Here is a 15,132-nt window from a genome sequence, read left to right as displayed (position 1 = left end):
ACAGTGAGTTACTATACCATAACACTAACACTAACCATAACCCTGGAAACAAGGCCGTCAGACAGTGAGTTACTATACCATAACACTACCACTAACCATAACCCTGGAAACAAGGCCGTCAGACAGTGAGTTACTATACCATAACACTAACACTAACCATAACCCTGGAAACAAGGCCGTCAGACAGTGAGTTACTATACCATAACACTAACACTAACCATAACCCTGGAAACAAGGCCGTCAGACAGTGAGTTACTATACCATAACACTAACACTAACCATAACCCTGGAAACAAGGCCGTCAGACAGTGAGTTACTATACCATAACACTAACCATAACCCTGGAAACAAGGCCGTCAGACAGTGAGTTACTATACCATAACACTAACAACCATAACCCTGGAAACAAGGCCGTCAGACAGTGAGTTACTATACCATAACACTAACACTAACCATAACCCTGGAAACAAGGCCGTCAGACAGTGAGTTACTATACCATAACACTAACACTAACCATAACCCTGGAAACAAGGCCGTCAGACAGTGAGTTACTATACCATAACACTAACACTAACCATAACCCTGGAAACAAGGCCGTCAGACAGTGAGTTACTATACCATAACACTAACCATAACCCTGGAAACAAGGCCGTCAGACAGTGAGTTACTATACCATAACACTAACACTAACCATAACCCTGGAAACAAGGCCGTCAGACAGTGAGTTACTATACCATAACACTAACCATAACCCTGGAAACAAGGCCGTCAGACAGTGAGTTACTATACCATAACACTAACCATAACCCTGGAAACAAGGCCGTCAGACAGTGAGTTACTATACCATAACACTAACCATAACCCTGGAAACAAGGCCGTCAGACAGTGAGTTACTATACCATAACACTAACACTAACCATAACCCTGGAAACAAGGCCGTCAGACAGTGAGTTACTATACCATAACACTACCACTAACCATAACCCTGGAAACAAGGCCGTCAGACAGTGAGTTACTATACCATAACACTAACCATAACCCTGGAAACAAGGCCGTCAGACAGTGAGTTACTATACCATAACACTAACACTAACCATAACCCTGGAAACAAGGCCGTCAGACAGTGAGTTACTATACCATAACACTAACACTAACCATAACCCTGGAAACAAGGCCGTCAGACAGTGAGTTACTATACCATAACACTAACACTAACCATAACCCTGGAAACAAGGCCGTCAGACAGTGAGTTACTATACCATAACACTAACACTAACCATAACCCTGGAAACAAGGCCGTCAGACAGTGAGTTACTATACCATAACACTACCACTAACCATAACCCTGGAAACAAGGCAGTCAGACAGTGAGTTACTATACCATAACACTAACACTAACCATAACCCTGGAAACAAGGCCGTCAGACAGTGAGTTACTATACCATAACACTAACACTAACCATAACCCTGGAAACAAGGCCGTCAGACAGTGAGTTACTATACCATAACACTAACACTAACCATAACCCTGGAAACAAGGCCGTCAGACAGTGAGTTACTATACCATAACACTACCACTAACCATAACCCTGGAAACAAGGCCGTCAGACAGTGAGTTACTATACCATAACACTAACCATAACCCTGGAAACAAGGCCGTCAGACAGTGAGTTACTATACCATAACACTAACACTAACCATAACCCTGGAAACAAGGCCGTCAGACAGTGAGTTACTATACCATAACACTAACACTAACCATAACCCTGGAAACAAGGCCGTCAGACAGTGAGTTACTATACCATAACACTAACACTAACCATAACCCTGGAAACAAGGCCGTCAGACAGTGAGTTACTATACCATAACACTACCACTAACCATAACCCTGGAAACAAGGCAGTCAGACAGTGAGTTACTATACCATAACACTAACCATAACCCTGGAAACAAGGCCGTCAGACAGTGAGTTACTATACCATAACACTAACACTAACCATAACCCTGGAAACAAGGCCGTCAGACAGTGAGTTACTATACCATAACACTAACACTAACCATAACCCTGGAAACAAGGCCGTCAGACAGTGAGTTACTATACCATAACACTAACCATAACCCTGGAAACAAGGCCGTCAGACAGTGAGTTACTATACCATAACACTACCACTAACCATAACCCTGGAAACAAGGCAGTCAGACAGTGAGTTACTATACCATAACACTAACCATAACCCTGGAAACAAGGCCGTCAGACAGTGAGTTACTATACCATAACACTAACACTAACCATAACCCTGGAAACAAGGCCGTCAGACAGTGAGTTACTATACCATAACACTAACCATAACCCTGGAAACAAGGCCGTCAGACAGTGAGTTACTATACCATAACACTAACCATAACCCTGGAAACAAGGCCGTCAGACAGTGAGTTACTATACCATAACACTAACACTAACCATAACCCTGGAAACAAGGCAGTCAGACAGTGAGTTACTATACCATAACACTAACACTAACCATAACCCTGGAAACAAGGCCGTCAGACAGTGAGTTACTATACCATAACACTACCACTAACCATAACCCTGGAAACAAGGCCGTCAGACAGTGAGTTACTATACCATAACACTAACACTAACCATAACCCTGGAAACAAGGCCGTCAGACAGTGAGTTACTATACCATAACACTAACCATAACCCTGGAAACAAGGCCGTCAGACAGTGAGTTACTATACCATAACACTAACCATAACCCTGGAAACAAGGCCGTCAGACAGTGAGTTACTATACCATAACACTAACCATAACCCTGGAAACAAGGCCGTCAGACAGTGAGTTACTATACCATAACACTAACACTAACCATAACCCTGGAAACAAGGCCGTCAGACAGTGAGTTACTATACCATAACACTAACACTAACCATAACCCTGGAAACAAGGCCGTCAGACAGTGAGTTACTATACCATAACACTACCACTAACCATAACCCTGGAAACAAGGCCGTCAGACAGTGAGTTACTATACCATAACACTAACACTAACCATAACCCTGGAAACAAGGCCGTCAGACAGTGAGTTACTATACCATAACACTACCACTAACCATAACCCTGGAAACAAGGCCGTCAGACAGTGAGTTACTATACCATAACACTACCACTAACCATAACCCTGGAAACAAGGCCGTCAGACAGTGAGTTACTATACCATAACACTAACACTAACCATAACCCTGGAAACAAGGCCGTCAGACAGTGAGTTACTATACCATAACACTACCACTAACCATAACCCTGGAAACAAGGCCGTCAGACAGTGAGTTACTATACCATAACACTAACACTAACCATAACCCTGGAAACAAGGCCGTCAGACAGTGAGTTACTATACCATAACACTACCACTAACCATAACCCTGGAAACAAGGCCGTCAGACAGTGAGTTACTATACCATAACACTAACCATAACCCTGGAAACAAGGCCGTCAGACAGTGAGTTACTATACCATAACACTAACCATAACCCTGGAAACAAGGCCGTCAGACAGTGAGTTACTATACCATAACACTAACACTAACCATAACCCTGGAAACAAGGCCGTCAGACAGTGAGTTACTATACCATAACACTAACACTAACCATAACCCTGGAAACAAGGCCGTCAGACAGTGAGTTACTATGCCATAACACTAACCATAACCCTGGAAACAAGGCCGTCAGACAGTGAGTTACTATACCATAACACTAACACTAACCATAACCCTGGAAACAAGGCCGTCAGACAGTGAGTTACTATGCCATAACACTAACCATAACCCTGGAAACAAGGCCGTCAGACAGTGAGTTACTATACCATAACACTAACACTAACCATAACCCTGGAAACAAGGCCGTCAGACAGTGAGTTACTATACCATAACACTAACACTAACCATAACCCTGGAAACAAGGCCGTCAGACAGTGAGTTACTATACCATAACACTAACACTAACCATAACCCTGGAAACAAGGCCGTCAGACAGTGAGTTACTATACCATAACACTAACACTAACCATAACCCTGGAAACAAGGCCGTCAGACAGTGAGTTACTATACCATAACACTACCACTAACCATAACCCTGGAAACAAGGCCGTCAGACAGTGAGTTACTATACCATAACACTACCACTAACCATAACCCTGGAAACAAGGCCGTCAGACAGTGAGTTACTATACCATAACACTAACACTAACCATAACCCTGGAAACAAGGCCGTCAGACAGTGAGTTACTATACCATAACACTAACACTAACCATAACCCTGGAAACAAGGCCGTCAGACAGTGAGTTACTATACCATAACACTAACACTAACCATAACCCTGGAAACAAGGCCGTCAGACAGTGAGTTACTATACCATAACACTAACCATAACCCTGGAAACAAGGCCGTCAGACAGTGAGTTACTATGCCATAACACTACCACTAACCATAACCCTGGAAACAAGGCCGTCAGACAGTGAGTTACTATGCCATAACACTAACCATAACCCTGGAAACAAGGCCGTCAGACAGTGAGTTACTATACCATAACACTAACACTAACCATAACCCTGGAAACAAGGCCGTCAGACAGTGAGTTACTATACCATAACACTAACACTAACCATAACCCTGGAAACAAGGCCGTCAGACAGTGAGTTACTATGCCATAACACTAACCATAACCCTGGAAACAAGGCCGTCAGACAGTGAGTTACTATGCCATAACACTAACCATAACCCTGGAAACAAGGCCGTCAGACAGTGAGTTACTATACCATAACACTAACACTAACCATAACCCTGGAAACAAGGCCGTCAGACAGTGAGTTACTATACCATAACACTAACACTAACCATAACCCTGGAAACAAGGCCGTCAGACAGTGAGTTACTATACCATAACACTAACCATAACCCTGGAAACAAGGCCGTCAGACAGTGAGTTACTATACCATAACACTAACACTAACCATAACCCTGGAAACAAGGCCGTCAGACAGTGAGTTACTATACCATAACACTAACACTAACCATAACCCTGGAAACAAGGCCGTCAGACAGTGAGTTACTATACCATAACACTAACCATAACCCTGGAAACAAGGCCGTCAGACAGTGAGTTACTATACCATAACACTACCACTAACCATAACCCTGGAAACAAGGCCGTCAGACAGTGAGTTACTATACCATAACACTAACACTAACCATAACCCTGGAAACAAGGCCGTCAGACAGTGAGTTACTATACCATAACACTAACCATAACCCTGGAAACAAGGCCGTCAGACAGTGAGTTACTATACCATAACACTAACACTAACCATAACCCTGGAAACAAGGCCGTCAGACAGTGAGTTACTATACCATAACACTACCACTAACCATAACCCTGGAAACAAGGCCGTCAGACAGTGAGTTACTATACCATAACACTAACCATAACCCTGGAAACAAGGCCGTCAGACAGTGAGTTACTATACCATAACACTAACACTAACCATAACCCTGGAAACAAGGCCGTCAGACAGTGAGTTACTATACCATAACACTAACACTAACCATAACCCTGGAAACAAGGCCGTCAGACAGTGAGTTACTATACCATAACACTAACACTAACCATAACCCTGGAAACAAGGCCGTCAGACAGTGAGTTACTATACCATAACACTACCACTAACCATAACCCTGGAAACAAGGCCGTCAGACAGTGAGTTACTATACCATAACACTAACACTAACCATAACCCTGGAAACAAGGCCGTCAGACAGTGAGTTACTATACCATAACACTAACACTAACCATAACCCTGGAAACAAGGCCGTCAGACAGTGAGTTACTATACCATAACACTAACACTAACCATAACCCTGGAAACAAGGCCGTCAGACAGTGAGTTACTATACCATAACACTAACACTAACCATAACCCTGGAAACAAGGCCGTCAGACAGTGAGTTACTATACCATAACACTAACACTAACCATAACCCTGGAAACAAGGCCGTCAGACAGTGAGTTACTATACCATAACACTACCACTAACCATAACCCTGGAAACAAGGCCGTCAGACAGTGAGTTACTATACCATAACACTAACACTAACCATAACCCTGGAAACAAGGCAGTCAGACAGTGAGTTACTATACCATAACACTACCACTAACCATAACCCTGGAAACAAGGCCGTCAGACAGTGAGTTACTATACCATAACACTAACCATAACCCTGGAAACAAGGCCGTCAGACAGTGAGTTACTATACCATAACACTAACCATAACCCTGGAAACAAGGCCGTCAGACAGTGAGTTACTATACCATAACACTAACCATAACCCTGGAAACAAGGCCGTCAGACAGTGAGTTACTATACCATAACACTAACACTAACCATAACCCTGGAAACAAGGCCGTCAGACAGTGAGTTACTATACCATAACACTAACACTAACCATAACCCTGGAAACAAGGCCGTCAGACAGTGAGTTACTATACCATAACACTACCACTAACCATAACCCTGGAAACAAGACCGTCAGACAGTGAGTTACTATACCATAACACTAACCATAACCCTGGAAACAAGGCCGTCAGACAGTGAGTTACTATACCATAACACTACCACTAACCATAACCCTGGAAACAAGGCCGTCAGACAGTGAGTTACTATACCATAACACTACCACTAACCATAACCCTGGAAACAAGGCCGTCAGACAGTGAGTTACTATACCATACCACTAACCATAACCCTGGAAACAAGGCCGTCAGACAGTGAGTTACTATACCATAACACTAACACTAACCATAACCCTGGAAACAAGGCCGTCAGACAGTGAGTTACTATACCATAACACTAACACTAACCATAACCCTGGAAACAAGGCCGTCAGACAGTGAGTTACTATGCCATAACACTAACCATAACCCTGGAAACAAGGCCGTCAGACAGTGAGTTACTATACCATAACACTAACACTAACCATAACCCTGGAAACAAGGCCGTCAGACAGTGAGTTACTATACCATAACACTAACACTAACCATAACCCTGGAAACAAGGCCGTCAGACAGTGAGTTACTATACCATAACACTACCACTAACCATAACCCTGGAAACAAGGCCGTCAGACAGTGAGTTACTATACCATAACACTACCACTAACCATAACCCTGGAAACAAGGCCGTCAGACAGTGAGTTACTATACCATAACACTAACACTAACCATAACCCTGGAAACAAGGCCGTCAGACAGTGAGTTACTATACCATAACACTAACACTAACCATAACCCTGGAAACAAGGCCGTCAGACAGTGAGTTACTATACCATAACACTAACACTAACCATAACCCTGGAAACAAGGCCGTCAGACAGTGAGTTACTATACCATAACACTAACACTAACCATAACCCTGGAAACAAGGCCGTCAGACAGTGAGTTACTATACCATAACACTAACACTAACCATAACCCTGGAAACAAGGCCGTCAGACAGTGAGTTACTATACCATAACACTAACACTAACCATAACCCTGGAAACATTTACATTTTAGTCATTTAGCAGACGCTCTTAACCAGAGCGACTTACAGGAGCAATTAGGGTTAAGTGCCTTGCTCAAGGGCACATTAACGTCATTTAGCAGACGCTCTTAGCCAGAGCGACTCACAAATTGGTGCGTTCACCCTATAGCCAGTGGGATAACCACTTTACAATTTGGGGGGGGGGGGGGGGGGGGGGGTTAGAAGGAATACTTTATCCTATCCCAGGTATTCCTTAAAGAGGTGGGGTTTCAAATGTCTCCGGAAGGTGGTGAGTGACTCCGCTGTCCTGGCGTCGTGAGGGAGCTTGTTCCACCATTGGGGTGCCAGAGCAGCGAACAGTTTTGACTGGGCTGAGCGGGAGCTGTGCTTCCGCAGAGGAAGGGGAGCCAGCAGGCCAGAGGTGGATGAACGCAATGTCCTCGTTTGGGTGTAGGGACTGATCAGAGCCTGAAGGTACAGAGGTGCCGTTCCCCTCACTGCTCCATAGGCAAGCACCATGGTCTTGTAGCGGATGCGAGCTTCAACTGGAAGCCAGTGGAGTGTGCGGAGGAGGGGGGTGACGTGAGAGAACTTGGGAAGGTTGAACACCAGACGGGCTGCGGCATTCTGGATGAGTTGTAGGGGTTTAATGGCACAGGCAGGGAGCCCAGCCAACAGCGAGTTGCAGTAGTCCAGACGGGAGATGACAAGTGCCTGGACCAGGACCTGCGCCGCTTCCTGTGTAAGGCAGGGTCGCACTCTCCGAATGTTGTAGAGCATGAACCTGCAGGAGCGGGTCACCGCCTTGATGTTGGCGGAGAACGACAGGGTGTTGTCCAGGGTCACGCCTAGGCTCTTCGCACTCTGGGAGGAGGACACAGCGGAGTTGTCAACCGTGATGGCGAGATCATGGAACGGGCAGTCCTTCCCCGGGAGGAAGAGCAGCTCCGTCTTGCCAGGGTTCAGCTTGAGGTGGTGATCCGTCATCCATACTGATATGTCTGCCAGACATGCAGAGATGCGATTCGCCACCTGGTTATCAGAAGGGGGAAAGGAGAAGATTAGTTGTGTATCGTCAGCGTAGCAATGATAGGAGAGACCATGTGAGGATATGACAGAGCCAAGTGACTTGGTGTATAGGGAGAAAAGGAGAGGGCCCAGAACCGATCCCTGGGGGACACCAGTGGTGAGAGCACGTGGTGCGGAGACAGCTTCCCGCCACGCCACTTGGTAGGAGCGACCGGTCAGGTAGGACGCAATCCAGGAGTGAGCCGCGCCGGAGATGCCCATCTCGGAGAGGGTGGAGAGGAGGATCTGATGGTTCACAGTATCAAAGGCAGCAGACAGGTCTAGAAGGACAAGAGCAGAGGAGAGAGAGTTAGCTTTAGCAGTGCGGAGAGTCTCCGTGACACAGAGAAGAGCAGTCTCAGTTGAATGACCAGTCCTGAAACCTGATTGGTTTGGATCAAGAAGGTCATTCTGAGAGAGATAGCAAGAGAGTTGGCTAAAGACGGCACGCTCAATAGTTTTGGAAAGAAAAGAAAGAAGGGATACTGGTCTGTAGTTGTTGACATCAGTGGGGTCGAGTGTTGGTTTTTTGAGGAGGGGAGCAACTCTCGCTCTCTTGAAGACGGAAGGGACATGGCCAGCGGTCAAGGATGAGTTGATCAGCGAGGTGAGGTAGGGGAGAAGGTCACCGGAGATGGTCTGGAGAAGGGAGGAGGGGATGGGGTCAAGCGGGCAGGTTGTTGGGCGGCCTGCAGTCACAAGTCGCAGGATTTTATCTGGAGAGAGAGGGGAGAAAGAAGTCAAAGCATAGGGTAGGGCAGTGTGAGCAGGACCAGCAGTGTTATTAGACTTAACAAACGAGGATCGGATGTCGTCAACCTTCTTTTCAAAGTGGTTGACGAAGTCATCCACAGAGAGAGAGGAGGTGGGGGGGGGGGGGGGAGGATTCAGGAGGGAGGAAAATGTGGCAAAGAGCTTCCTAGGGTTAGAGGCAGATGCTTGGAATTTAGAGTGGTAGAAGGTGGCCTTAGCAGCAGAAACAGATGAAGAAAATGTAGAGAGGAGGGAGTGAAAAGATGCCAGGTCAGTAGGGAGTTTAGTTTTCTTCCATTTCCGCTCCGCTGCCCGGAGCTCTGTTCTGTGAGCTCGCAGTGAGTCATCAAGCCACGGAGCTGGGGGGGAGGACCGAGCCGGCCGGGAGGATAGGGGACACAGAGAGTCAAAGGATGCAGAAAGGGAGGAGAGGAGGGTTGAGGAGGCAGAATCAGGAGATTGGAGGGAGAAGGATTGAGCAGAGGGAAGAGATGATAGGATGGAAGAGGAGAGAGTAGTGGGAGAGAGAGAGCGAAGGTTGCGGCGGCGCATTACCATCTGTGTAGGGGCAGAGTGAGTAGTGTGGGAGGAGAGCGAGAGAGAAAAGGAAACAAAGTAGTGGTCGGAGACTTGGAGGGGAGTTGCAGTGAGATTAGTAGAGGAGCAGCATCTAGTGAAGATGAGGTCAAGCGTATTGCCTGCCTTGTGAGTAGGGGGGGACGGTGAGAGGGTGAGGTCAAAAGAGGAGAGGAGTGGAAAGAAGGAGGCAGAGAGAAATGAGTCAAACGTGGACATAGGGAGGTTGAAATCCCCCAAAACTGTGAGGGGTGAGCCATCCTCAGGAAAGGAACTTATCAAGGCGTCAAGCTCGTTGATGAACTCTCCAAGGGAACCTGGAGGGCGATAGATGACAAGGATATTAAGCTTAAATGGGTTAGTGACTGTGACAGCATGGAATTCAAATGAGGAGATAGACAGATGGGTTAGGGGAAAAATTGAGAATGTCCACTTGGGAGAGATGAGGATTCCTGTACCACCACCCCTCTGACCAGATGCTCTCGGGGTATGCGAGAACACATGGTCAGACGAGGAGAGAGCAGTAGGAGTAGCCGTGTTTTCAGTGGTGATCCATGTTTCCGTCAGCGCCAGGAAGTCGAGGGACTGGAGGTTGGCATAGGCTGGGATGAAGTCAGCTTTGTTGGCAGCAGAACGGCAGTTCCAGAGGCTGCCTGCGACCTGGAACTCCAGGTGAGGGGTGCGAGCAGGGACCACCAGGTTGGAGAGGCAGCAGCCGCGCGATGTTGTGCGTTGTTTGTGTAGCCTGTGCAGAGACGAGAGAACAGGGATAGGCAGAGGCATAGTTGACAGGCTGTAGCAAATGGCTACAAAAATGCAGAGGAGATCGGAATGAAATGAGCTAAGCATCTGGGAGAGGAGAGAGGGGGGCCTCCCTCACCAAAAACTTCTACCTCAGAAACTAAAATTGTTTCACTGAACAGTTGTTCAATGTTTAAAGGAATAAACTCAAACCCACTTTATTCAGCTAGCCAACTATGACACCATAGCTGACTAGCATGCTAGCATCCAATAACACACAGTTTAACACACAGTTAAGCACAAATACTCACAACAAACCACCAATAGTATGTTAACTAGCTAACCAGCATGCCAGCATCCAGTAACACACAGCCAAGCACAAACACTTGGTCACAGCAAACCACCAATAGTGTGATAACACACTAAACAGATCATTCGTGTCTGTGTCAAGTTCCTTTCATGACGCAGCAATGATTCAACATTGGCTAGCTAGGACAAGTATATTGTAATTAGCTGCTACCGTACCGTTCGCTGGTCGTGCTGGGTAGCTAGGTCGTGCTGGGTAGCTAGCAATGGCCACTGTGTTGGCTTTGTTTTAAGAACGGCTAGCTAGCTAGCTTCGTGCTACACCCGGCACACAATGGCTACTGTGTTGACTCTGACTCTGTTCGAAAAAACGGCTAATTAGCTCGCTTCGTGCTACAGCCGGCACGGCGGAAGACACTGCCAAGACACAGTAGCTACCCACGATACCTAGCTATGACGCCGTAGCTGACTAGCAAGCTAGCATTCATTAACACACAATTAGCACCAATACTTGGTTACAACAAACTGCCAAGAGTGTGTTAGCACACTAAACAGATGATTCATGTCCGTGTCTAGTTCCTTACATAACGCAGAACGCAGCAAAAATTAAACGTTGGCTAGAAGCACATTTAACAGTGGGACAGCTAATCGTTACCAGTAGCTACCCGCTAGCTAGCTAGCCTCGTGCTTCGATACTAACCTACAATAACCTACGGAAACCTACAACAACAACAATACTAACCTATAATAAATACAATACCTAACTACAACTAACTACCAACCTACGATCTAATGCATGGTTAAGCTATACTCAACACCAAATGAGAAGTTTGCTTACCTCCAGCTAGAGAGCTAGAGAGCTAGAGAAAAACACGTCCTCTCCCGACTCCCTGAAACAAGGCCGTCAGACAGTGAGTTACTATACCATAACACTACCACTAACCATAACCCTGGAAACAAGGCCGTCAGACAGTGAGTTACTATACCATAACACTAACCATAACCCTGGAAACAAGGCCGTCAGACAGTGAGTTACTATACCATAACACTAACACTAACCATAACCCTGGAAACAAGGCCGTCAGACAGTGAGTTACTATACCATAACACTAACACTAACCATAACCCTGGAAACAAGGCCGTCAGACAGTGAGTTACTATACCATAACACTAACACTAACCATAACCCTGGAAACAAGGCCGTCAGACAGTGAGTTACTATACCATAACACTACCACTAACCATAACCCTGGAAACAAGGCCGTCAGACAGTGAGTTACTATACCATAACACTAACACTAACCATAACCCTGGAAACAAGGCCGTCAGACAGTGAGTTACTATACCATAACACTAACCATAACCCTGGAAACAAGGCCGTCAGACAGTGAGTTACTATACCATAACACTACCACTAACCATAACCCTGGAAACAAGGCCGTCAGACAGTGAGTTACTATACCATAACACTAACCATAACCCTGGAAACAAGGCCGTCAGACAGTGAGTTACTATACCATAACACTAACACTAACCATAACCCTGGAAACAAGGCCGTCAGACAGTGAGTTACTATACCATAACACTAACACTAACCATAACCCTGGAAACAAGGCCGTCAGACAGTGAGTTACTATACCATAACACTAACCATAACCCTGGAAACAAGGCCGTCAGACAGTGAGTTACTATACCATAACACTACCACTAACCATAACCCTGGAAACAAGGCCGTCAGACAGTGAGTTACTATACCATAACACTAACACTAACCATAACCCTGGAAACAAGGCCGTCAGACAGTGAGTTACTATACCATAACACTAACACTAACCATAACCCTGGAAACAAGGCCGTCAGACAGTGAGTTACTATACCATAACACTAACACTAACCATAACCCTGGAAACAAGGCCGTCAGACAGTGAGTTACTATACCATAACACTAACACTAACCATAACCCTGGAAACAAGGCCGTCAGACAGTGAGTTACTATACCATAACACTAACCATAACCCTGGAAACAAGGCCGTCAGACAGTGAGTTACTATACCATAACACTAACACTAACCATAACCCTGGAAACAAGGCAGTCAGACAGTGAGTTACTATACCATAACACTAACACTAACCATAACCCTGGAAACAAGGCCGTCAGACAGTGAGTTACTATACCATAACACTACCACTAACCATAACCCTGGAAACAAGGCCGTCAGACAGTGAGTTACTATACCATAACACTTAACACTAACCATAACCCTGGAAACAAGGCCGTCAGACAGTGAGTTACTATACCATAACACTAACACTAACCATAACCCTGGAAACAAGGCCGTCAGACAGTGAGTTACTATGCCATAACACTACCACTAACCATAACCCTGGAAACAAGGCCGTCAGACAGTGAGTTACTATGCCATAACACTACCACTAACCATAACCCTGGAAACAAGGCCGTCAGACAGTGAGTTACTATACCATAACACTAACACTAACCATAACCCTGGAAACAAGGCCGTCAGACAGTGAGTTACTATACCATAACACTAACACTAACCATAACCCTGGAAACAAGGCCGTCAGACAGTGAGTTACTATGCCATAACACTAACACTAACCATAACCCTGGAAACAAGGCCGTCAGACAGTGAGTTACTATACCATAACACTAACACTAACCATAACCCTGGAAACAAGGCCGTCAGACAGTGAGTTACTATACCATAACACTAACCATAACCCTGGAAACAAGGCCGTCAGACAGTGAGTTACTATACCATAACACTAACACTAACCATAACCCTGGAAACAAGGCCGTCAGACAGTGAGTTACTATACCATAACACTAACACTAACCATAACCCTGGAAACAAGGCCGTCAGACAGTGAGTTACTATACCATAACACTACCACTAACCATAACCCTGGAAACAAGGCCGTCAGACAGTGAGTTACTATACCATAACACTAACCATAACCCTGGAAACAAGGCCGTCAGACAGTGAGTTACTATACCATAACACTAACCATAACCCTGGAAACAAGGCCGTCAGACAGTGAGTTACTATACCATAACACTAACACTAACCATAACCCTGGAAACAAGGCCGTCAGACAGTGAGTTACTATACCATAACACTAACCATAACCCTGGAAACAAGGCCGTCAGACAGTGAGTTACTATACCATAACACTAACCATAACCCTGGAAACAAGGCCGTCAGACAGTGAGTTACTATACCATAACACTAACCATAACCCTGGACCATAACCCCACTCACTCATTCACTCGCTCTAGCATGGCTGTTCCGTGCTGCTCTGGCACAATGAAAACATGAGCAACAGCTCCCTCTCATGGACAGTACTGATCATTACTACCACCCGTACACCACCATAAATAAAACAGACTGTAGGTAATGACTGTAGGTAATGACTGTAGGTAATGACTGTAGGTAATGACTGTAGGTAATGACTGTAGGTAATGACTGTAGGTAATGACTGTAGGTAATGACTGTAGGTAATGACTGTAGGTAATGACTGTAGGTAATGACTGAGGTAATGACTGAGGTAATGACTGTAGGTAATGACTGAGGTAATGACTGAGGTAATGACTGTAGGTAATGACTGAGGTAATGACTGAAGGTAATGACTGTAGGTAATGACTGTAGGTAATGACTGTAGGTAATGACTGAGGTAATGACTGTAGGTAATGACTGTAGGTAATGACTGTAGGTAATGACTGTAGGTAATGACTGAGGTAATGACTGAGGTAATGACTGTAGGTAATGACTGTAGGTAATGACTGTAGGTAATGACTGTAGGTAATGACTGAGGTAATGACTGAAGGTAATGACTGTAGGTAATGACTGTAGGTAATGACTGTAGGTAATGACTGAGGTAATGACTGAGGTAATGACTGAGGTAATGACTGAAGGTAATGACTGAAGGTAATGACTGTAGGTAATGACTGAGGTAATGACTGAGGTAATGACTGTAGGTAATGACTGTAGGTAATGACTGTAGGTAATGACTGTAGGTAATGACTGAGGTAATGACTGTAGGTAATGACTGTAGGTAATGACTGTAGGTAATGACTGTAGGTAATGA

At 45.4% G+C, this 15,132-nt stretch overlaps 1 protein-coding gene across 2 annotated transcripts in view; it reads left to right on the top strand.

Annotated features, from left to right (window-relative positions):
- LOC311136557 (striatin-like) overlaps positions 1-15,132 on the top strand; it is a 108,770-nt gene that overhangs the window by 58,700 nt on the left and 34,938 nt on the right. The gene's annotated exons all lie outside the window — the stretch shown is intronic.

This window comes from Coregonus lavaretus, assembly GCF_964263955.1.
Source record: "Coregonus lavaretus genome assembly, chromosome: 1".
Lineage (NCBI taxonomy): Eukaryota > Metazoa > Chordata > Actinopteri > Salmoniformes > Salmonidae > Coregonus > Coregonus lavaretus.
Note: the sequence above shows the minus strand (reverse complement) of the source record. Positions and strands in the feature narration are given on the sequence as shown.